At 38.3% G+C, this 24,742-nt stretch overlaps 1 long non-coding RNA gene across 9 annotated transcripts in view; it reads right to left on the reverse strand.

Annotated features, from left to right (window-relative positions):
• Positions 1 to 308: 308 nt before the first annotated feature.
• Positions 309 to 24,742, reverse strand: part of LOC114019609 — a 34,009-nt gene continuing 9,575 nt past the window's right edge. For 2 of the 9 annotated variants that reach the window (XR_005227086.2, XR_006284124.1), the window contains 7 exons: positions 23,501 to 23,549; positions 14,159 to 14,281; positions 10,086 to 10,168; positions 6,561 to 6,655; positions 5,727 to 5,873; positions 4,582 to 4,713; positions 309 to 2,790 (listed from right to left, as the gene is read on the reverse strand). This is a non-coding gene — a long non-coding RNA (uncharacterized LOC114019609). Of the gene's footprint in view, positions 2,791 to 4,581; positions 4,714 to 5,726; positions 6,656 to 10,085; positions 10,169 to 11,727; positions 11,875 to 14,158; positions 14,282 to 23,500; positions 23,550 to 24,105; positions 24,204 to 24,742 lie in introns of all 9 variants that reach the window. The other 7 variants (XR_006284127.1, XR_006284126.1, XR_006284123.1 and 4 more) reach the window with 7 other exon arrangements.

The raw sequence follows: 24,742 nt of genomic DNA on the forward strand, positions 1-24,742 counted from the left end.
AGGAGTCTGAAATACAAACAAATGATGCAATGAGAGGCAAAAACAAATGATGAGCTGGGAATATGGTGAGCATGGATACTTAGTTGTTGTTACACTCATCTTGAAAGTTCCACTAAATATATATATATATATATATATTTGTATATATACACACATAATACATATATGTAGTGGAACTTTCAAGATGAATATATATATAATATATATAATATATATATATGTGTGTGTGTGTCTGTGTTTGTATATCAAGAGACGATGCATAGATATATATTGGGTCTGATTCTTCAGTGCCTTTTTGCAGTCTACTGCATATATGTGTATACAAAGATGGAAATGGAGACGTGTTGCAAAAATATTGTATATATTTGAGTGTGGGAGGGTATATGATGCTAAAAGGAATTGCAGGCATGGGAGCAGAAGAGGCAAGGACGATATAGATAAAGGGAAGAGGTGGGGAGGGATAATGGGAGGATGATAGGAGGAGGCAGTCAGATAGGAAAGATCTAAATAGTTTATCACAAGATACGGGACTTCATTCCCATTGTCCCTCTAGGATCCTTCATAGAACTAAATTTACCTAGTGTTAAAATGCTTTTTCTTCCCTCTTATACCCAAACTAGGCTTTGCAGGTCTCCTGACAGATTGTACAAACTAGATATTTCCATTCAACTCTCAGATTTCATATCCAAAGGCATATACCCATATGTCCCACAGTATTACCTCTCCCTTTCATCAGATAGATAATTACTTGTTGCGTCACTGTCTAGCTGCACTTGATTAGAGACCTAGAAATGAGAAGATCTGTATCCCATTATCTATCCCCTGGTCCACCTACTCGTCTTCGAGCAATTTCAATTGCAATGGACTTTAGTAAAGGAAATGCTATCTTTTCTGTGTATATGTTAGACTTACTGTAACTAGGTAACTGGTGTATTGGTTTATTTCAGTCTTCTCAGTTGGGTTCCATGTGAGGGGGCTGGAACACAATTAAAGTGAGCTCTAAAGATGAATGGCTTTTGTGCAGGAGTGGAGAAAGTTTCCTCACCCATTTGGGGTCTATCTGCTGTGCATGTGTCGGACAAGTTTGAAAGCCCTTTTTTCATGTTTTATCAGTGTAGCTTACCTCTGTTATGAACAGTTGCTCGAAAAGACTCAGTTAACTGACTTTGTTTCAAAGAATTGCATAAATATATTGAAAGCTGCGCTCAGAATCACCAGTGCTCTGTCTTGAGCAACCATTTAAAAAGATCTGGACCACGATGACTCAAGTAGTAATGGTGAATGTGACTGTAGAACTTTCAGTGTTTAATAATATAATGTTGAAAGGTCTCCAGACAGATTTAGTATTGGAAAGGAATATATAGACAGATGGAATAATGCACTCTGTTTTACTCTAGTCAGTGTATTATAGGCTAATATGTTCTAATGACTTATAAAATGATTCCCTTCTGTGCTTGCTCCTGAGGTACCAGGTTATTTTGAGTTTGCAATCTTCCTGGACTCTGGAGATAATTCCCCCAGCTTTCATAGGGCCAAAAACAAAGTGATGGCAACAAATATATTGTGCTTTAATCCAGTGCCAGTCCTTTTCTCCTCTCCGCTAGGCAGTTGTGTACATGCTAAAATAGCTACACGCTGTCCTTAATTTTACAACTTCAGTGCACCCTAGACATTCAAGGCACAACCATAAAAGCAGCATCTGTCCTACGGGGTAGTTGGCCAAACTTCCTTGATGATTTGTATGGTACGGCAGATGCCACCCCTTTAGTTTCATTCAAGGGATCTAGTTATCCTGTGAAGAGTGGGAGATTCATGAAATTCCATGACATTAATGGGGAACCGTGGACTCTAAATCTCTCTGCCAGCAATGGAAGAACCCACCTCAATGTACTACTAATATACATGACTAGAGAAAACCTTGCCATTTAAATAGACTAATTAGTTAAGTTTAATCGCCCATAGTTTCATATTTCTGAATTGTTAGGAATTTCAGCAGGATTAGAAAGGTGAGGAAATGGGTTAGTATTACATTGCTTAAGATTATATGGCAAATAGGGTTTTCCCACCAGATCTGAGACATTTGTACTAAATTTTGAGCGTAAGCTCAAGTTGTCATTCTATAAAGACCGCTCTCCAGATAGGCTAATTTGTCTACATGTGTTCCATTTTAGGGCTTGATTTTAACTTTTGGATGATTCCCGCGAATGCCAAAGACAGGGTAGGAAATCCATTATATATCTACAAGAGCGACTGAAATGGAAAATTCCGAAAGAAACCCTATTAGAGTTTTTTTCCATCAAACCACCATTACAGACTTCTTATGCTTTTCTTAATTATACATTGATATTAACTGGACTGTTGCATGATTTAAATCTGGCTCTTAATCTCAGCTATTCTGTGCTGCTGTAGTTTTTATGACATCCAACTAACAACTGCTTTATGCACTAATCTATCTAGAAAACCACCTTAATATTTTTTGGTCTTTTTTTAGAAGAAAAAAGACCCCAAGAATGAAATGAAAGCTTTTGGGTTCAGCCATTAGCAATTTTCTGCTTAGTATTTGAAAAATTGCTTATTTTAATTGCTTCACAGAAGAAAAAGATATCAAAGCTACTGTTCTCTATTTCCAAACTTTGTAATTATTTCACTCAGTCATTTGAAATGGCTTAAAAGTATTTTCATTGAAATGTAGATTTCTTCCATTTCAAATGTACTTTTATTCTCCAGTGTTTCTTTTCCTTTCTTTTGGTTACTTTTTCTCTGGTCTCCACGACAGCCAACCTTCAGCCTCTGGAACCAAAAGCAGAGAGATCCATGTCTGTGTTCACACACGCATGTATATCCCCATTGTTTAAATGCATCATCTCCATCAGAAGTCCATCCTCTTCATGCTTTAAGGACTGCAATAATGATATCTACCTCTTTTACAGCACTTTTCATCAGTCAATCTCAAAACCCTTTACCAAAGAGGTAAGTATCATTTATCCCCACTTTACAGATGTGGAAACTGAGGCACAGAGAGATTAAAGTGACTGGTCTAAGGTCAGCCAACACACAAGTGGCAAAGCCAGGAATAGACCTCAGATCTGCTGAATCCCACTCCAGTGCTCTGTCCACTAGGGAACACTATCTCCAAAGTCACATTTCATTCCTACACTTCATATCTACTAGTTTTAGGGAGACCGTCATGCCAGGTGATGAATAAAGACACAGGGCCAGAATCTCAACTGATGTGAATTGGCATCTGAAGTCAACAAAGCTCTGCCAATTAGCTCCATTATTATTTACTATTTCTATTGCGGTAGTGCCTAAGGACCCCAGTCAGGGATCAGGGCCCACCGGGCTAGGCACGGTACCAACAAATAAGACAGTCCCTGCCCCAGAAAACTCGCAAGCCAAAATTGTCAAAAATAGGAGCCTACAGTTAGTCTCTCCTAAATTCACAGTTAGGTTTCTAAGAGTATAATTTTCATTAAGAGCATAAGTAACATTCACTTCAATGGATCAGGTGTGTGTACACAAATTAGACACAACAGTGGTCTCAGTAGTCACAGGCTCACCAGCCTAGTCATCCCCAGTGAAGGATCTGCCCCTAAAGTCTTTCCCTCTGGAATCTGCACCAGTTAACTGAGCCTTCGGATAAACCAAATAGTGGCTCCAAAAACAACAGTAAAAAGAATCCCCGTGAAAGCCCCAGACACAAAGGAGAGACATTTTGCTGAGGATGCCATACGATTTTCTCTGTCTCAATCTGCTGTTGGCTTTTTCCTCAGCTGCATACCTACATCTGCCATATGCAAGGACAGATTTCCCACATTGACATTAAAGACATTTAAATCTCTAAGATTAGCCCCCAAACATACTTACTTGAACCTGGAAAAATGTGAAACTTGATGTTCACAGGGATCTATGACTCAAGAATAAATATCTTTCTAAGAGATATGAGCTAACAACTCCACCAGAAATTATGTGCTTGATGCAGAAATTATTGGGTGTATTTCTATGTTCCAAGATATGCTGGAATTCAGACTAGATGATCATAATGGGACTTCAAATTTCTGAAACACATTGGCCTTCTGGCCTTCAAATTTCTGAAACACATTATCTTTGGTTTCAATGCATGAAGATCACACTCTCCCCCATTTTACTCCAAGTTTCATGTTTAGAATGGACTCAATATGTCAGAGCCTAACTCATTCTAAATTCTCCTGGGTATTTGGCCTGATCTTAATGTCAAAACCATAAGAATCTACCATGGGTGATGGTTTGGCTTAGGTTCATTTGAAAGATTTATGAACTTCAGTGAATATTTCACTGAACCTACACTGAGTTTGGGATTTGTGATGAAATCTGGGGACAGGTGAGTTCCGTGTGGTTTTAGGCAGTACAAACCCTGCATGTCTGAATCTGTGAAGAAATTTACTAACTAAACCCTGTATTTGTGTTTCACTGAACTTGACCATCAGTCACAAAGCCTTGGGGTCTTGTTGGACTCACCACTGATCCTGGATATCAAGACAGCAACAGGGGCAAGAAATTATTTCCTCCTCGGATAGTTTGACAGGAAACTACACTACTTACTCTTAGATGAGGATCTGACCACAATGATCTATGTGTTCATCATTTCTAGGCTGGGCCTTAGCAGTTCTCAGTATCCAGAGTTGAAGATGGAGGTTACTAAACTCACTTATGCAGAATGCAGCAGCTTTCCTCCTGAGCAGGAAAAGACAGAGAGAAAAAATCATATGACATTCAAATGGGCTGACGCTCGGTTACACCAGAGAGTGTCCTCTAGTGACAGCTGTGTTTCTCTGGGATGATGCACCTACAGGCAGCTAGACAAAACTCACAGGAGCCAGAGCTAAGATGTTCTTGGTTTCTGTGTCTTCAACTGTGGAACAAAAGTACTGGAAGGGATAAGACTGAATCCAAACAAAACATTCTCCATATTCAGGTTTTACAAAAGCTTTTTAGCAATAACCAAAGACAAGGAATGAGAACAGCAAAAATGAAAGAAAAAGAGAAAGAGGCAGGGGCAAAGCTTCCTAAGGAAGAGGCAGAGTTCCTATAGAAATCTCTTTGCAGAATTACTGTGTTTTGTGCTCCGGGTGCTACAATACTAGATACTACATCCTAGATATAACTAAATAGATTAACTTCTTGCCCACAACAAAAATTAACGCTCCCTTTCTTACTTTAAATGTCTTCAGAGATAGTTCCAGGACTTGTTGAGGATAGAGAGAGGAAGAAAGGGAGGCAGAATGTTTGGAAGCTTCTCAACAATGCAAATACCCTCAGGTCATGTTGGCCAGACTTCAGTGAATGCATCAAACCCTCCAGAAGTTAGAAAGGCTTTGAGTCTTGATACTAGATCTAGTTGTGTTGCTATCTCTACCTCCTACATACAACCTTGTCATTGCCTGGGCAGCCCTCTGTGTATTACCTGCAGACACACAAAGTGAAATCTGAGGCTCTCCATTGGAAGATTTAGATGGGTCGATAGAATGAATGTTAGCTGGGGCAAGAATAACCCTTCATGATACCCAGGATAGGACAAATCACATAGTCAAAGAAAGAATGAATTATATTAGTAGTTGTAGTAGTTTTGACGTTTCAAATAATGCATTTAAATATTTAAATAAGTCAAAACTACTTAATAAAGTTTGTTACAAGTAGCAACAGTAATAACAGTTACTAGAGGGCTAAATTGTGCAACCTTAACTCACATTGAGTAGAACTGTGCTCCCAAGGAGTTCCATTGATTTCGACAGTACACATTAGTTATGCCATTTCTTGCTTCTTGATTTTGATGGGACAGCAAAGGTATGAGGCCAACATGAGTGCGGGTCTCACAATCTAGACTGGAATGACAGCTGCCAAAGAAGAGACTGTAATTCATGTAAGTTGTGTCCATATTATATGCTAAGAGTTATTTTTTTCATCTTTGTATTATTTCCTTGCAACATCCTAAGATATTCAAATAAAATGCAAGGAAATGTTTCAATGCACTGTAAAATACAAATAGCATAACAAAATTACTCAACCCATCAGAAGGTAGAGTTTGCATAACTAATGTGTATTATAGGATCCCTTACAAGTAAAATGCTAAATCCCAAGGGGCTGAACTGATAAAATAATTTGATGTATAAATGATGCAGCTGTTGCTATGGTAACAATATATGCTTTATTGAATAGAACAAGAAATGGTCAAGCAAAGCGTTATGGCTGGGCTGGGGATTAAAGATAGACTTTGGCACTGGGGAAACTGCAACTTCAACATGAATCCACTTGCCCTGACATTTTACTCTTGTTCTAATTGTGCCTAAATTTGGAGCTTTTTCCTTCAGAACCCAACTTTATTTCCCTCTTGATCCCAGAGTGAAATAATAATAATACTAAACAGTGAATAAATTATGTATTTGTCTTTGCAGTGAATCAAGCCCCAGCCATTGTGATAATTCCAAGACGGTGAGAACTCCCATCTGAAATCTTCTTTTGGTATAAAAATGAATCATTTCCTGCCACGTGAATATGCCTGTTTTACTTCAGTCCTTGCTTACCTTCTAGTCTTTAATTTTCTCCTTTCAATGCATTACTCATACCTGTTCCTTGACTGAAGGTGGGGATTGGGCAACAAGAACTTGCACCTTATTGGCTGAAAATGGAAAGCAAGAGTATTTGTGATTCAAAAGCTGTTGCTATCATAGTGTTACAAACATATCATGCAAAGAGCAAATGCAAACTTCAAAGAGAGTCTCATGTCTCTCAGTCAGAAACAGCAAAGAGAAAAAGTGAAGGGGAGTCTTTCTGGCTCAGTCTGAGAATACAGGTTCATTCAAGCCAGACCAATTCCAGTTAATTAGGATCAGTGTTGGTTTGTGAAACTGTAGGAAAATTAACGGATGCGTCCTGGTTAGGCCCATCCTTTTCCAGTTCTTAGTACATTCAAGCAACAGAAGTGGATTCTCTTCAATATAAAAATACAAACATTGCATAGGTTTCTCATTGCTTCTATAATATATTGCAAAGATTTTTATGTTGCTGTTTTCTTATCCCCCACCTTCTTCCTCAGTAAAGTAAAGGAACTTTGAATGCTGTTTACTGTCCACCCATTTGTATGGATACCTCATCTGGATTTTTGTTGTGTTATCCCTTGATCCCTTGTGACAATGCCTGATTGTGAACATCTAGACAAGGATCATATCAGCATTTCAAGGTATTTTTGACTGCAAGTTTTTTGTTGTTAAATGACTCAGGCATAGGCACTGGTGTATACAACATGAATGCACATCAAAGACATACACATTTCCATTGTATCTCCACTTCTCTCCCTTTCAATGGAGGGTAGGATGCAAGAGTGCTCCTCCTCCCCAATAACTGGTACGAAGTTGCTTTCCAGACTGTATTGCATTAAATGCATAACATACATATAAGAGAACTGCACACTGGCAATTTGTGGTGTTTTTCTTTTCCTAAAGGTTAGACAACAAGAACAAAGCGGTGTCTTAAAGAAATTTTCAGTCTCCCTCATCCCCCAAAAGCGCCTTGTGCTGCTCAGGAAGTGGAGAGCTGGGGATTCTCTTTGCATAGGGAGAATCTTTGGGCATCATAGCTGGCAGAGCTCTCTCTTCACAATGTATATGTCATAGAATCATCTAAATATAGGGCTGGAAGTGACCTAGAGAGGTCATCCCCTCTTGCTGCGGCAGGACCAAGTATACGTAGATCATTCCTGACAGGAGTTTGTCTAGCCTGTTCATAAATACCTCCAATGATGGGTATTACATAATCTCCCTTGGTAACCCTTTCCAGTACTCAACTATCCTTATAAACATTTTTCCTAATATCTAACCTAAATCTCCTTTGCTGCAGATTAAGCCAATTACTCTTTGTCCAACAGGTGTCATCTATGTTGGTGTCATGTACATGGTAGGGACTGAGAGAGCATATCCAGAGCACATTGTGCTTTAGTAATCCTGCCCAGCACAGTGACCCCTAGAAAGATGTTGTTTCTGGTGTACTTTAGAGTATCTCTGAGGCTGCTCTAAATTACTCCACAGGCTAAACTGACCTTGAGATGCCCTGAGGGAAGGTAAAATGGACTTAGATCCATCTTCTCCTGGTACCCATCACTCAAATCATGCCCCAAGCACAGCTTCATCAGACATAAGTAGAAGAATAATGGATACTATTTTGAGAACATCTTACATAGTCTTGCCTCTCCTCCCTATAAAACATTGAGCTTGTCTGGAAACTGGAGCACTGATTGCCATTATTTTCCAGGCATGAGGCCGTGTGTTGTAATGCAACGGCACATTGCTCATCTCATCCTGGGAAATGGGTATGGCACACCCTGCAGGGTCCCTGTGAACCTGTTAGAACACCTAGCTACTTATAATTCACTAGTTAGAGTACTCTGAAGGTTTGCATGCTTTACAGATATGCCTCCTCGAGGAGATATGAGGGAACAGAATGGTGCCGAGAAGGGAACGCCAAAGGTAATGTAATGGATATTGCTGGTGTTTTTTAATTATCAGAAAATCATGCTGGTTTTTAAGTGTTCTATAGCAGCCATTGCAACATTGGTGCAGCCAACTTCAGTGTTGCTTTAAGGCAGCTGCTACAAATAAGCATTCACAATTGCAGATGTTTCCTCTTTTTTTTAACTCCTTGCTTAACACTGGCTGGAAGTGTTTGTTTATTTATCTTAATGAAGTGTCTGTTCAGGGGACTGGATAGCCCAATGGCTTTGTAATGCAATATATTGCCTTTCATCTCTAGCTCACGAGTTCAAATCTAGCACAGCTGGGAAGGGTCCAAAGGCCATTACTATCCAGAGGCTGTTTGGTGACCAGAGTGAAATGACAGGTTTCAGAGTAGCAGCCGTGTTAGTCTGTATCCGCAAAAAGAAAAGGAGGACTTGTGGCACCTTAGAGACTAACAAATTTATCTGAGCATAAGCTTTCGTGAGCTACAGCTCATCCGATGAAGTGAGCTGTAGCTAACGAAAGCTTATGCTCAAATAAATGTGTTAGTCTCTAAGGTGCCACAAGTCCTCCTTTTCTTAGTGTGAAATGAGTTAGGCCAACCCTGTCTGTTTACTGATAGGCAAGTGCCAGCTTCACCATAAAAAGTGACACAGTTAGTACTAATGATCACCCATTTTTGACTTTCTTAGGAGAGAGGCTAAGGACATGGGTGGGCCATGAAGACGTAGCCACCCACTCATCCACAGTGATGAGTCTTGTTAGGTCAAGATTTGAGGCACATGGACAAAGAAGCTTGCACGCCTGCAAACCATGCTGTTCCTTTTCTCTTAATAGGGAATTTAAAATCAGAAGTTTGCAAACCGGGCTGGCTGATATTAGGCTCCTAAATCTATATTTAGACACCTAGATGTAAGTGGCCTGGTTTTCAAATGTGCAGAGCACCCATAAATGTCAGTGAAGTCAGTGGGAGCTGAAGAGATGCAGCATCTGTGAACTTTTATTTGGGTGCTTTAAAAGGCACATTTAGCTCTTACGGTATCAAGTATTTCCAGCCAGGCTGGAAATGAAATATACATACTGATACAGTATATCATTCAGCCCTCATAGAGTTAATATGTTGGGAATTAGCTCGAAGGCATCTCTTCAGGTGCTGATCAGGAAAACACTGCACGGGCTATTAAAATAGCTGCTTTTGGTAGGGTTGCAGGTCAGGGGTAGCTTACTCCCATATCCTCCCTTGTAGCCTGACCTGTGCACCACTCTTTTTAAGGTCAGGCCCTTAACATCAGGAACCTGTTAGAAAGAAAGATGGATCGTTTTTAAAGCTGTTGCCATTCTTAGGGTTAAGTTTGGAGAGGGGATAAGGCCCAATAAACCTTTATCAATTGAAAAATAAACCTTGCCTAAATTTGAATCACAAACTCATTCAAACCTGTGAGACCTGGCCAAAAAGTCAACAAGCTTGATCTTGCCCACAATGCAACAGTCACCAGGATTCGTTTCGAACCATGCTTTGCGGCCCTAATGGTAACATTCTCATCTGTTAGTCACAGTTTCATCTGTGATATCTTGATAAATGGGGTAAAATTGGTATACCTGTGTTAATTAAATATGAGATAGCAGAGACAGCTTTCATTTCCGAAATTCTTTTGTGTAGATTATTTCCCAGGGCTTCACAGCTAGGGGGAAAATAACAAATCCAGACACATTATGCATAATTTTTCAGCCCAACTGATAAAGCTATTTTACTCATATAATGATCCATGATCTTTTTTGTATCATGGAATATTTAATTATTTTGCTGCTACATGGCAGTTTCCTTTACTCTTCTTTTCTCTGTGTGTGCGTGCGTGCATGTGTGCACTTTTGTAACAATGTTTTCCTGTTAATCACAAGGAAATGTGCACATGCATAAATGCCAGGACTGGGGGAAAAAATGTTACAAGTTCATGAATTGCAATTTTCAAACTTTGTCTGCAGATTAGTATGTGTAAACATAAGTCTGCCCCTCTTCATTTTGGATAATTGGTCACAAATGCTACTTGACACTTTTCAAAGCAGACACTTTACATACTTCTGAATCATTGCTGAACTTTTTGGCAGGAATTCATTTGCTTTCTAACTCAGCCACTCATTCATGGTCCAATCCTGCCGTTCTTATTCCACCAATTTCAGTGCAGTGTTCTGACAGAGTAAAAGAAGCAAAAGCAGGACCAGATCCTTAACTGGTGTAAGCCAGCATAGCTCCATTGGATTCCATGGGAGCTACATCAGTTTACACCAGCCTTTGCCAATACTCATTAACTAGGGGATTTTATTCTTAGACTTCTCTTTATATATTTAAACTTTCAGACTACACTGTATATATATTGTAGCATCATGGATATCTGAAGGAATGAGATGACACCACATTGTCAGAAAACACAACAAACAATCATTCATCTATAGCTATTACACAGCAATACCAGCATCCTCTAGAGCTAGCCACGGGTGGCCCTGTGTTTCAATTCTCATTCTCCCAGCCTCTCTTTCAAACCGCACCCATGTACAACTCAGCTTGTGGCAGAGGGGAAGTCCATTAATATATATAGACCTATATTCATGTGAGGATATAAAGTTTAAATTATTCCACATAATTTTGTGCTGTTAATCAGTCCATTCTTTGTGATGACATTCTGTGACTGCTGTGTGTTTACTTAACATGCACAGTTACTGTAAGAACTGAGCAGACTGCACAGCCCACTTAGAAGTGCTTGCCAGATCCCAGGGAGTGTTTCTGTGTGTAATTCCAGTGTTATTTTTAGGTAGGAGCATGGTCCCCTAAGAGTGTCACTGGGAACATTTTATTTTATCTGATGACTTATTTCAGTTTTATTCCAGCAGTCTCTGACCACAATAGTCTTCCACGCACATGCACATCCATTAACACTCAGTGTAAAATATGGGCTTTCCATTTATGGTATTTGTTTATTTTTCAGTGTATTAAGCATGCGCCCATTGCACTTTTCAGGTTTTGAAGCAGGATTCATTATGGTGCAACACCACTACATTGCTTTCTTCATCCAGAAAATGGATAGAAAAGGAACAGATTGAGTTTAGTTTGAGAAGCAGGTGTAGGTTCAGGTGGAGACTTATTTTATCTGAAATGTCTTGCTCATCTCTAATATTAAACCTATTTGTTAGATGTAGCCTGCACAGTGCAGTAATTTTTGCAGGAAGTATTTGGTTCATACTGTACCTTATCAAGACCCAACTTATATCCAGTCAATGGAGCAACTTCTCCCTGAGCTTCACTGGGTTCACACTAAGGGCAGATGAGGGGAGGAGGCAAAGGTACATTTGTGCCACCCCGGTCTTTTGTGTCCGCTGGGAGCTGAATCATCACCTGTCACAAGTTATAGCAGTAGCTGGAATGACAGTTCCTTTGGCCTTGTATGCCTTGGTCCCACACCCGCCAGTCCCTGTCACAGTCCCTTCTCATCACCAGCCCAAACCTGAACACTCCCATCCTACAGTAGGGGAACAGATGGTGTAAAGACTGCTAAACCAGCTTCATAATGCAGAGGGATTCTCCTATGCCAAGGGAACCCTTAACTGCCCTATTGGCACAGCTTGACGCTGGGCTTCTGTTGGAGCAGTGCAAAGGAGAACTTAGGGTAGGCCAGGGATCTGTCCCCTTGACTTCAAAGGGACTGCATGGGCAGAATTCCGCCATCTTTTTATTACATGGGGGCTCACTAGTACTGTGTTTGCTAAGGATTTAGGTCCTAGGTCTTATAGAGTCCGACATGAAGTAACACATGAAGCCCCATGTACAACTAGTCTTATGGCGCAACAACTGTTGCCAGGGCCAGGGATTTCCCTACACACACCCACACCCGAACTCCCCCATCAGTCAACAGTTGCAGTGTTGCCAGTTTAGTCATTTTCCAACTCTTCCCCTACCACCACCCCTAAATTCAAATAGCCCCTCTAATTTCAATTCCCTAGGCTATGTGTGAAGACTCTGTATAAGCAGGGCTCTAACTGGCAAGAGAGGCGTCATATATAAAGTTAGCTTTCAAGCCCAAATCTTTGACTTAGAAGCATTTGAAATAGTTTGCCTAATTTCAGGATAGAAGAGAGCAAGTACTGGCTGTGGTCTTCTAGCACTGTCACTGATAGAAATGTTGGTAATTACTCCCAAGGAGTAATAGTTGGTGTTATTAAGAAAAGAAAAGAAGAAAAGAAAAGAAAATTAAGTGTGGTAAAGGACTGCTTCACACAATGGCTACTCTTAATCAACATATTTTCTATGTCAGTGTGCATGCTTGCTAGATATGAGTGGCTCAGTAATGCCACAAGTGATGAAGGAGAACCCACAGCATGTCAGTGATTTTAGTGCCAAGTACATACAGGCCATGAGTCAAAGCCCAAAAAGGCCCGACATAGCACTACATCACCATAAAGGGATATTTCCACACTCATGGTCATTAGGCTCCAAACTCTCACCAACTTTCATTGGGATTTGGATGACTAACTGCTCTTTGGACCTTTAAAAAGTCCCCCATAAGCTTTGCTTCAGGGACTTGCAGCAAGAGTACAAATAACTCTTTGATCCTGATACAGTATAAACATTTTTTTTCTATCCGTATGCATTAACAAAATTTTCCCCTACTCTCAAAAAGAATGACAACAAAAATACTTGCCTAGGCTAAAGATCTGACTTAAACCCACAAAAGAGCATTCAGAGTTAAGGATGATCCTCCATCTTGAACTCACAACATTGTGCCTCGAATAGGGCAGCCAGCAGGAGTACATAAGGTTACCCACTGATGTAAGCCATCTGTTGCAATGCCTCATGAATGCCGTTATTGAAAGTGAGTAAATTGTTGCTTCAATGGGCAAAAATTTTCTTGGTGTACTCATAGAGTTGTGGCCAAATTCCAGTGTTGGTAATTACATTCTGCCTAACTGCAGAATATGTGTGTGGGGAAGAGGGGGGAGATTCCTTCCTTTCTTACGATTCTAAATTGTAGTCTAGTGTTGATATCCACTGTAAAACAGTTGTTGAGTTTTCCTGTATTTGTGAATCAAATGTTCTGTGTACACACAAAACTGTTTTTTTAATCCAGCTGTATAATCCAATTGTATTACTTAAAAGTAATCTGATTATTACAAGATGTCTATATTAAAAAGAACAAGTGAAATTTATCTCTAGTGCACTTCCATAGTCGTCTGTGGCATTACACCAGAGATAAAATGGGCCATCCATAGTAATAACCATCATGAGTTAGTTTTTTAAAATCACTGGCTAACTTGTATCTTGAATGATTGGATTCAAAAACTAGTAGGTTGCAAGTAGGCCTTTTTGTTTAACTGTTATGCAAGAAATAAAACAATATTTAATTATGACAAATCAAACATCTGAATCTCTGAGTGTAGCATATATTAATTTGCAGTACTAATATAGTAAAGGCTGGATTAAAAAGCTGGGTTTATTTGGAAACGTACTTATTCCTAAAAGCATGTATCCAGATCATTTTTAAGTTGGATCTCTTGTCCCCCATGGGCCACATCACATAACTGGATGCCAATGAAAGGTCTGCAAATGATAAAAACTAAAAAAAACACCATTTTCTTTTTGGTCCCTGGAGAGTTGGGAGAGGGGAGAGCGAGAGAGAAGGTACCTGCAGTGGGCAGGGATTCTGTCTGCTAAAATTCATCATCAAATCTGTCCAGCCTCTGGGACTTCATTTGAGTGCCTGCGTCCACTCAAGCTGACCTCATTGCAGAATCAGAAGTCTCTTGATCTTAACAAAGAAACCAAAAAGGAAAGTAAATCCCAAGTGTCCAGCTCAGAGGATGTGACATGAACTTTGGAAAGATGAAAGATATGAGGAACATTTAATATTCCAAAATGATAGGTTGTTGCAGTCGGTGGATTAGGGATGAGACGACTGGGGAACCAGATTGGTGCACCTTTGGGTCAGTTCACGTCTCATGTCGTCAACATTTTGTTTAATTTAGGAGGAAACAGTTCTGAGCTGAGATAAAAACTACAAAAAAAAAATCACTAAATCACTACACAGGCTAACATAACAATTTAATCTAGCCTGTGCTTCCCCTTGCTTTATACCTACGGTCTGATTTCTTCTTCTTCTGTTTCTGACATCTATTTTTATTTTACTGGGCTAACCTTAACTTGGAAGCTTAAGGAGCTGAGTGGTTTCATTCTGGGTACAGCTAGCCAATATACAAGTTCATTTATGACCAATAATAATGGGTCTGATCTTGAAGTCACTAGAACTTCAGTGGGAACATTAGCAGGACAAATATTTGTATTATATGTGCTAAAGGATCAGTAATTAAATCTCTTGTTTTGGGGCATTAGGTGGTCATAGCGGATGTCACAAAGTGTTTTTCCCCCATGTTCAGCACTGGCCATGTGCATTATGAATATATTCTTCCTCTGGTGTATCGGGCACAGGACACTGCTGGAGCCAGAATACTGAAATTAATGGACTTATAGTTCACCCTGATGTACCAGATCAGTATTTATCTAGTTCCAGTTCTGCATTTAGGGATTTATTCTTCCCTTACTGTTACTGTGAGGGGCAGGAATTATAAAATTTAGACCAGGCCTGATTAAAATCATGGGCACCGAGCTCTTATCCTTAAAAAACCATTTTACACAATCAGTCTCGGAGCCCTGAGTCTCCTAATGAATATTTGGCTAGGTAAGAGAGCAAATTTAATATTCAGAACCTTGGCCTGTCTTGATTCATCCCCCGTTGGTGGTGTGGGAACTACCCTTACAGGGGAAATGGTATGTTTCAGTGATTAAACAGAATCAGCAGAAATAGTTTAAAATACTAGTGGAGTGTCTGGAAAGGGACACAGGGCCAGATGTTTAAAAGTATTTAGGCACCTAAATATGAGGGTAAACACCTAATAGGGTTTTCAAAAACACTTGGGTGCCTATCTCCATCTTTAGGTACCTAACTACCTTTAAAATCTAGCCCGTAGACTTTTGGAGGATGCAACATGATGTGGGTCACACAATAAAAGTATCCCAAGCTGCTGCCCAGGATGCTTCAAAGGAATGCTGTTTCAGGTCTGCTCTGATTTCTAATTAGATAATGAATGATGTAGGACTCTAAAGCCAACCTGGAATTTGTGTAAGCACTTTGCATGTATGAATGACAAAGGAACACTGATTTCATATTGATTTAAATGATCCAGCAAAAGAATGTTTAAACATCATGTGCTTGATGCCCAGCTATGCCAGAGCACCTGGAAATATCAACTTAATTCCAGATGTTCTGCCAATGACAAACTTCTTTATTTTACAGCCACACCACACGCACACACTCACCATGTGACTTCCAGTTCCACAAATAAGACTGAGCCGTTTCTGCTCCTGGTCCCTTGATAACTCTGATTTGCAAGTGCTGGAAAGAATTTTAATCTACATAGTTTTAAAAGAGAGGGGGCTTTTAAATATGCTGCAAACAATTTGTGATGGTCATCTCTAAAATGCAGTTCCATTATCCTTTTCCATTTGGAATGAATGAGGCTAATTAATTTCAGGCCATACTTGATGAGGTCAGCACCATGCGAAGGGTGCGTGCTAGACATTGCTAATCTCTTTCAGCTGAGAGTGATGAATTAAAGATGAAGCATGCCTTTGCAGGCCTAATTTAGAATGTATATCAAAAACCTACAGCAAATAATACTATACCCTACAACAAAGGAAAACTTGTTCTCTCAGGCTCCCATGTAGTGTTGATTTTAAAGCCATTTTCATTTCACTTTGGAATTCCAGCTGTGGATGGGTGAAACAGTTCAGAGAAATCAGGGTTTCTCAGCCTGCATGGACAAAGTGATGGTGGGGGGAAGAACTAGTCAGTGTTTGATCCTGTATGTATTGTGATTCTAACTGTATGCATTACATTTAGTAAAGCTGTCGGAGTCCTGCATTCCCCAAGTTAATAGTACCTGTGACATATTACCCCTGTGCACCAAAGGAGTTTTCCTAATATATTTTACAGTCTAAAGGGAAAGCAATAAATTTGTTAATGATGGTTCTTATCAATTCTTACTGGGTTTTCTATGTTGCCCCTATTCTATAGGCATGGTGTTTAATTTCTGTTGGGACAATAATAAAAATACACAAGCCTCCAGGACAACAAAGAGCAAGATCTCTCCACTCTTACTCACATTGAGTAGCACCTTCCTTCTTGAATAGTCCCATTTGCTTACATGAGTAAGGGTAGCAAAATTTGGCCCAAAGGGTTGCTATGAAAGTCACTGTTAAACTAACCAGGCCCGATCCTCAGGCCGTCTAAATTGGTGCAGATCCATTTAATTCAATGTAGTTATGCTGATTTATGACTGACTCAGGTCTCATCGATGGCCAAGTCTTTCCATACTTAGGCAAAACTCAGACTGAAATCAACAGGAGTTTTGCCTGAGTAAGAGACTGCAGGATTTGGCCCCATATGCAGCAAGAAATTAGACATAATTGTCATTGCTGTAAAACAGATAATATGAAATGTAAATCTGTTCTCTGGAGGGAGAGGTTGAAAACAATAGACCTCCAGCTACCCCAGCACTGTGTTTCTTAGTACCTAGCGATTAGCTGAAATTCTTGACAGGTTATTGTAATGAATCAAAGTTCCCAACTGGTGGCCATAACCGGCTGCTGTCTTTGTATCCCAGTAGTCCTCATTAGAACAAAGCTGCTTCGAATTAAATCCAATCTACATGCCGAATCAATCTTTCAACCCTTTGATTGCTTCTGAAAATATTTATATTTCTTAATAATGCACATTTTGTCCCGCAGCCTGTGATTAAACCCAGACAAGGTCTAGAAAAGCCTAGAGTGTATATGGAAGGGGTTATTTGGTACAGGAAAGGAGAGATAAAGAACACAGGTTTTTCCCATTGTGGAACCATTAGAGTGTATAAATCTAGCAAATTTAGTTGTATAAGCATCAGAGTGGGTTGGTAATAAATACAGATTGGAGTATTATAGTAACCAAATGGAGTTTATGGATTATGCTCAGTAGTTCATAATTCTCCAATGCTGCACTCTAGCTAGCTTCTCACTGCACTGAACTTTATTAATATTCTCTTTGCTTGTTTCCTGCTGAAAAGTTAAAGATTGCATTCATACTCTACATAATACCAACATATTTAAAGGATCTTCCCCTACAACTAATTTCAGGGAATGGTTTTTAAAGGGTTTAATTAGAAGAAACAGATGCTGTAAATCAGCTACTAACTCCATTAAAAGTCACCAATTTACACCAACTGTGGATCTGGCCTTAAGTTCATGAAAATCAGAATTTGAACATAAACAAGTAAACCACTATTACTACTTATCCAATTAATTTTGTAGGTGGTCAATGAGGGGCTCTGGGGTGGGAAACACAAAGGCTTTCCAGCTGCAGCCCATGGTAAACAGCATGTAACATGTTTAGTAAAAGGTGATGTAAACTACAGGTAAGATAAGGTGGCAGGGTAAAGATGGATATATTCCTTGGCTGAGAAGTTATTGAACGATTATTAAAATTTGCATAGCTAGGTCCTGATTCTGCATAATGGGAATTATGCCCTTGCTTGGGAACATAGATCAGATGAGGGAAAATTCCTTGGCATTCCACCCTAAACATAAGTGACTCTTCTTAGCTATAATAACAATGAAAAGGTGCCAGGGGGAGCTGACTTTTTAGAAACATGTAAGAATAAATCAGCCGGGCAAAATTATTACTATCCCTGGGTAAAGAGAAGAAATTTCTCAGAACTGAATGAAAAATATATTGTTTAATTATAATAATCAAGATGGTAAAGGAAGATCTAGTAGATTTGGTCCCTTTGCTGGTAAATTTTCATTATAGTTATGCAAGTCTTCAGTAAAGGATGGAAGGAAAAATTCTTGCTCAACATGCTTTTCAGTCAGTCAACACACATTTCATTGTATTAAGCTGCCATTTCCTAAATATGTTATTTATGATCAGTACTTATCTTATTAATTATAATTATTATTTATTATTATTTATTTATTACATCATGAGTCTTGACCACTATTCAGCATTAAAGTGTGGTTAGGATACATGGTCTTCCAAAGTAGGGGAACCTATGCATTATCACCAGGGGGGCAAAAATCCTTGTGTCAGAGATACAGGACCTGATCCAAAGCCTACTGAACTTAATAGAAAGACTCCCATTAACTTTAGTAGATTTTGGATCAGGCTTTTAGTAAAGATGTTATATGATGAAGCTGATATTTTATGAATAACTTCTTCTATTATTTGACAAGCCCAATTGTACACTGCACTTGGAGTTCATTATTGAAAAGAAGCCTTTTGTGTGAGAACTTTAAAATATATCCATTAGTGAAGAGACACACAAAACACAGAAAGTATTGTCTTCTGGGTGCTTTTATTCAAGAGTTCCAGCCTAAAGGTGTATGCCTATTTTTAAAAGAAATTTTCTGATTGTAGATAACGGCTCAATTTGATTTAGTGTCGAATGATAGTGATGGGGTTGATAACTGAGCATTCATCGGTAATTCATCTTGTGCTAGTAGAAATTTACAGCAAAGCAGTGCTTTCCCAACACTGACAAGTCCTATTAATCTTCTTCAGACACATTTCAATAGGTGTCTCCATCTGTGCCCAACATCTAAACACTCTGGCATCACTAGGGACTTTGAGACACCTTCATTTCAGGTTACGCTAGTAAAAATGTGATACTAGATTGCACTCTATTTTTTAACCTAATTCTCTCTTTTCATTCAATTAGCCTTTCTTGCCTGCATTTTTCAACTTATGTGTAATATCCTTTTTCCCAGAAAGAGCTCATATGGAGATTTTATTTCTTATAGAAACAAAATATACTATGTTGAGAGCAACCAAAAACTTTAACTTTTAAAACAGCATAATACAGTTCACAGTTACTGTAGAACTAGAGATACTGGCTGCAAAAGTGTCGTCTGTATAGCATGCCCACAAGGTAAAATATATCTGTCATAATGCAACTCTTACAGGCATTATTAGGCCTGGATAGAGGAAGGACTGAAATTGAGTTTATTCTTTTTCCAGGTTACCAATTTTTTAAACAGTTCATTGCACACCACTTTGGTTTTGAAGTCCAATACAATCCCAAAAGCATCCATGTGTGCTCAGCTATGTACAGATCACCACCATATAACACACCTCTCTTTACATGTGCAGCTAATGCATGAGCAAACATTGCGCAGTCAAATTAGAGCAGTAACATTTATGGGTGGATTATGCTCACTCTTCCTTGCTTGTTACTGAAAGAAAAGTAATTTGCAAACCACATGGACAAAGTATATGTAAAGTGTATGTGAATTTCACCCCAGAGCTGAACGTTGTTAGCTTCACTTTCAAACCTGCAATGAGTTTGTTAGCAGAGACAGCATAGCTTTAAAGATTATTTATTTCAAAAAACCCAGTCACTTACTCCACATGGACATTTCAGTTATGTTTTAAAAGAAAAGCTGGAGATGCTTTCCTAATTTTGATCTCTGAGTAGCTGCTTCAGTTCCCACAAAAATCTTGTCGTGAACTTTCTCCTTAAAAGATCCAAACAATGAGTAAAATGCATAAATATGTAGCAGCATTCTAGAACTAGGACAGAGTCTCAGACGTTGTTTCTCGCTTCTATGAAGTTCTCTAAAACCATCCTGTGAGTCATGTTATAGATCTAAATGACCTTATTGTAGGTGGCAAGTTTAAATGTGCCATATTAATAACTTGTTATCCAAGACAAATTAAGTCCTTATGTGTCAAAAGCACTCTGCTCTGGATTACCTACAAGACAAGTATTTATTGAATAAACGTTGGATCCAATTTCATTTTAATGTGACTGACTGTATGCTTCAGCCTTTTAGAATGAGATAAAAACACTCAAACCTATAACTCTGTTGCAACATTACACCTAACTTGTCTATTTCTATTATTGTCTCTTAAAGTGGGATATGGATAGGGTTTTTTGTTTTGTTTTGTTTTAAAGGTTTTATTATTATTATCATTCTGAAGAGCAAGGGGAGAGATAGAAAAAAGGCTGGCATTCAGCCTAAAGAGAAATCATTGAAACAAATTAATCCTATGCCGTTTAAATTGACATGGTAATCCATCATCAGCAAAGGCAAACTCTGAAAGCAATCTAGAATCTGCAGTGTTCTTTCACTGGCCCTGAGGCACAAAGACAGATAGTAAAAGAGGAGGGAAAAAAATCATAAAAGTTAGCAATGCCTTGGAAAAGAGAAGGGGGGGCTGGGGGGAAGAAACAGCTTTCACTTTTCCTCCTAAATATCCAGTTCAGAAAAGAATCCTGATTAACCTTCAACAGTTGTTTACTAAGCTGAGTGTCAAGTCATCATCAGCTGCAAAGCAGGGAGTGTTTTTCATATAGTGGCCAGCCTTTATCAACTCTACCATGCAAAACTATACCAAACATCAACTTTGGCAATTCTCTCCATTTGTGCCTTATATCAGCCTAAACTTAGTTATTCCAAATGGACAAAACTGTGCTCTTTCTTCATAACGTTGTACTGGCATCAAAATTTAACAGTCTTGATCTGTAAACAGTTGATGGAAAAGGCTTGTTTGATAATCTAGTCCCCACCCCTGTCTGTACAGGATTGTCCACTAAACTATATTTCCTTGGGCTTTGTCTAATCTAGTTTTAAATATCTCTAGTGATGGGACCTTTTGCATTTTTAACCTTTAGAACACATGCTACAAGGGAACAATTTAAAGGTCTCTGGCCTTGGAAGCCAGTTGTACTGAAGCCGCTATCATCATCATATAAAGTTATCTAAGAACAGCTTCTACTGCTCCTACTTTTCTTTTAAGCTAACAGATCCGTAACTTCTATCCAAAGCTTCTCCTCACTAACTGGGTCTAGCAATCCAAAGAGTAGAATGTTTGTTATTGAATTAATACTTTGAATTTTAGACAGTAAAATAACATAAAATAAAAGTAGAAAGCTCGGGAAGGAATAATACCTTAGAGTTAGAAACTGACATAGTATGAAGAAAAAGTCAGGCACCTTTGTGCCAAAGGCAAAGAGGTGAAAGGCTGGATAATCTGAACCATACCCAACATCTGCCCTATTTTAATTTAGCTGGTATAAAGTTTCTTGTTTATTATTAAGAAAACTTTATGTGGTAGAGAAGCCCATGAGCAATGTTATCAATACTGTTTTATTGGTGTATGACATGCTGTACTATTGCGGGTGGGTTTTTTGGGTTTTTTTTTTTTTTTTTTTAGGGATCCCCTCCCATTCTAAAGCAACCCAGTTCTCAGGTTCTACTATTTGGATGACAATTTCATCTCCCTATGAAGCACTGCAACTGGATCTGAAACACGTAGGGCAGGTTAACTGCTCAGTGTCGGTCAAAATGATTCATTTTTAGGTGAAGAACTTTGCAAGGTTTAAAAGTGCCAAAATGACATTTGCAAGTCACTGTCAGAGATGTTTGCTGAATATAAGTGTAAAGAATGGCTGAAGTAAATAACTGTATTCTGCATAACACTAAATTGCTAGTGTCGAAAATGATCTCACTCGATTTGTGAATTTATTTTCCCTCTTGTAGCAAGATTTCTTAGATTTAGTAACAAAATATACTATAATATAAAGGGGTAAATATAGGGACTGAAATGACTCCACTGACTTCAGCTACCTGGTCTGTGTCCGAAGGAGGCTGAATACTTAAGTATACATAAGATTAGGATATGATTAAAACCGTAACATTTTTATAAGCACTAATATATTTAAAATCCAAAATAGGGTTATTTCATTATCAGATAATACTTAGATCAAATTAAATACTGTAGCTGGAAATAAAGTTCTATGTAATTGTTTGCTATTAAAACCTAAAACTGGTCCTAGTTTTTAAAATTTGTTCTTCCTGGCACTTGATATAAGGCAAGCTTGTCACGAAAGGCCACACCTGCCATTTTTCACTGTTTGCTGGTATCCCCTTGCTTTAATGTTTTCAGTTTAGTTTAATTCTTTAACATGATAAAATCTCATTCAATTTATCTCAAACACATAGGATTTTTTTATAAGACTGATTAATTCCTTATAAATAGAAATTAGACTTTCATACAAAACTAGCACCATTTTAAATGGTGTCTGCGAAAATAAGGGAGGAAACGTGAAGAAACGTATAACTAGATTGATAGGCAGTTGATTCTTAAACACTCAGTACAGAGAAGGATTTCACTATTGTGTAAAATAGCTCATCTTAATTCAGTTCAGAACACAGAGTCTAAAATATGCATTTAAAATATTTCCAAGAAAGCTTCAGCCTTTAAGAGGAAGGGAAGTTTTAATTAAGAGGCTATAAATAGGTAATTGATAAAAAAAATCTCCTAAATTCATGTCATGTGGTTCAGCTGTGGTTATGTGTGTACTTCTGTCTGTCCCTGTCTAGGCTTATTGGATATTTCTGATAGCTGTATTTCTATTTATGTAATGCCTAATGCAGGCCCTAGAATGTAGTAACTGCTTCCCTAAATAATCTGTTTCTGTTTTTTTAAAAAAAACAAAAACCTAAAAAAACCTTAGAATTTTTTATAAATAAAACTAAAGTAGCTCAGTTTTCCTTTTTATATTTGATAATGTTATTTTAAAGCTGAATATTTAATAAGTATATGATTCCATACTGCCTAAGATTCTGCTAATTATTTTGGACTTGTCTCTTAAAAATCACAAGCCACTAGAAAGACTTCATTATTAGGTCTGTTGAAAGGAAGACAAGTAAAAATAGAAGGTAATGATTACTATTATTGGGGCGGTTTACTTTTTTTTTTAAATTTTTGTTTAGCAGAATGATGGATTAAAATCTAGTTATATTCTCAAATCAGAGTGTGTTAAATAGACAGGAACATATTACAGTTATCATTCCTATTCTTTGCTATTCCAGTTATCTTGTTAATTTGAAAATAAAGTAAAAGTAAGCAGAGATCATATTTAAACATACTCACCAAAAATGTACCCACCTGCCTCAGCAGTTAACATATTTCTATCTTCATACTGGGAAAAAGCAAACAAGCAAACAAAAAAAACCCAATTCAAATGTATAGGTTAAGATTTGTATATGACAAATATTGTGTGAAATACATAGAAACCTGCAAACAATTTCTTTGCTTAAAAAGTAGTTTGATAGCATTCAAAGATACAATTCAATATCGTGTTAAAAGATTTAAGAACGGAGAATATGAAGCAAAAATGCAAATTTCTACAGTGTTATTCTGTGTGTGTAAATACATATATCGGCATGTAGATACAATCTGAGAGTTATTAACTTTCAACATCAATATTAATCTTGAATCAATACACTGCAACTACCTATTAATATATCAGCCAGGTGTGCTAGCAGGCAAATATACTTTGAGAATTATTTCTAGATTTCTTCTTTAAAAGTTATAATTTGACTATGGAGAGCAATCTAAAGCGATTGTTTTGGAGCTGGTAAATATACTTTTCTTTTTGCAATATCTGACATTTTTAGAATACTTCATTTACTCCACGTTTTAAAAGTAGGGAAAAAGAAAATTTGCAATGAAGTAAATCAAAAATATTGTTTTACCGAAGTGTGCATATATTTATAAGGTTTATGCATGGATGTTATATATGTATACGCAGGCAGGCAAAACAGTTTTCTTTCCATTTCCATTTTCCTTCGTACTAGAGAAAAAAGGAATAAGAAGGATCAGAGTTCTTAAACCTTGCAGCCACACTGAATCTCACACTACTGCAATCTCCTTTCTTCCCTAGCATCTCTCTCTCTCACACACACACACACATACACACCCTTTAGATTAGCGTAGTTAACCTTGGTTCTGTGCTGGAGCGGGAAGGGTTAATGAAACCAAGCTCTTTACGACCTCGAGGGTCAGACTCTTCCTATCTGCAATCTAAGGAATTAGGTAAAGAGGTTATAAGATTATAGTGGGAGGCGTTACAGGCCCTGCTGGCCTCACACCTGAACATATTGGTCTAATCCACTGGGATTCTTAAAAATCGCTTCAGCTATGGAAAACTGTTAATTAGTCTGTGTCTATCCTGGGGTTTCCTGTTGCATTAGTGATCCAACAGGGCAGTATGAACCCCGTAGCCTTAATTTAGGGAGAAAATAGCGTTTGGATTAAGGGCACACAAAGGAATGAAAAGCCATTTTTTCGGCCACTTCTTAGATATTAAGTAACCAGTTGCCTGTTCGTAGC

Source organism: Chelonia mydas, chromosome 10 (assembly GCF_015237465.2).
Source record: "Chelonia mydas isolate rCheMyd1 chromosome 10, rCheMyd1.pri.v2, whole genome shotgun sequence".
NCBI lineage: Eukaryota > Metazoa > Chordata > Testudines > Cheloniidae > Chelonia > Chelonia mydas.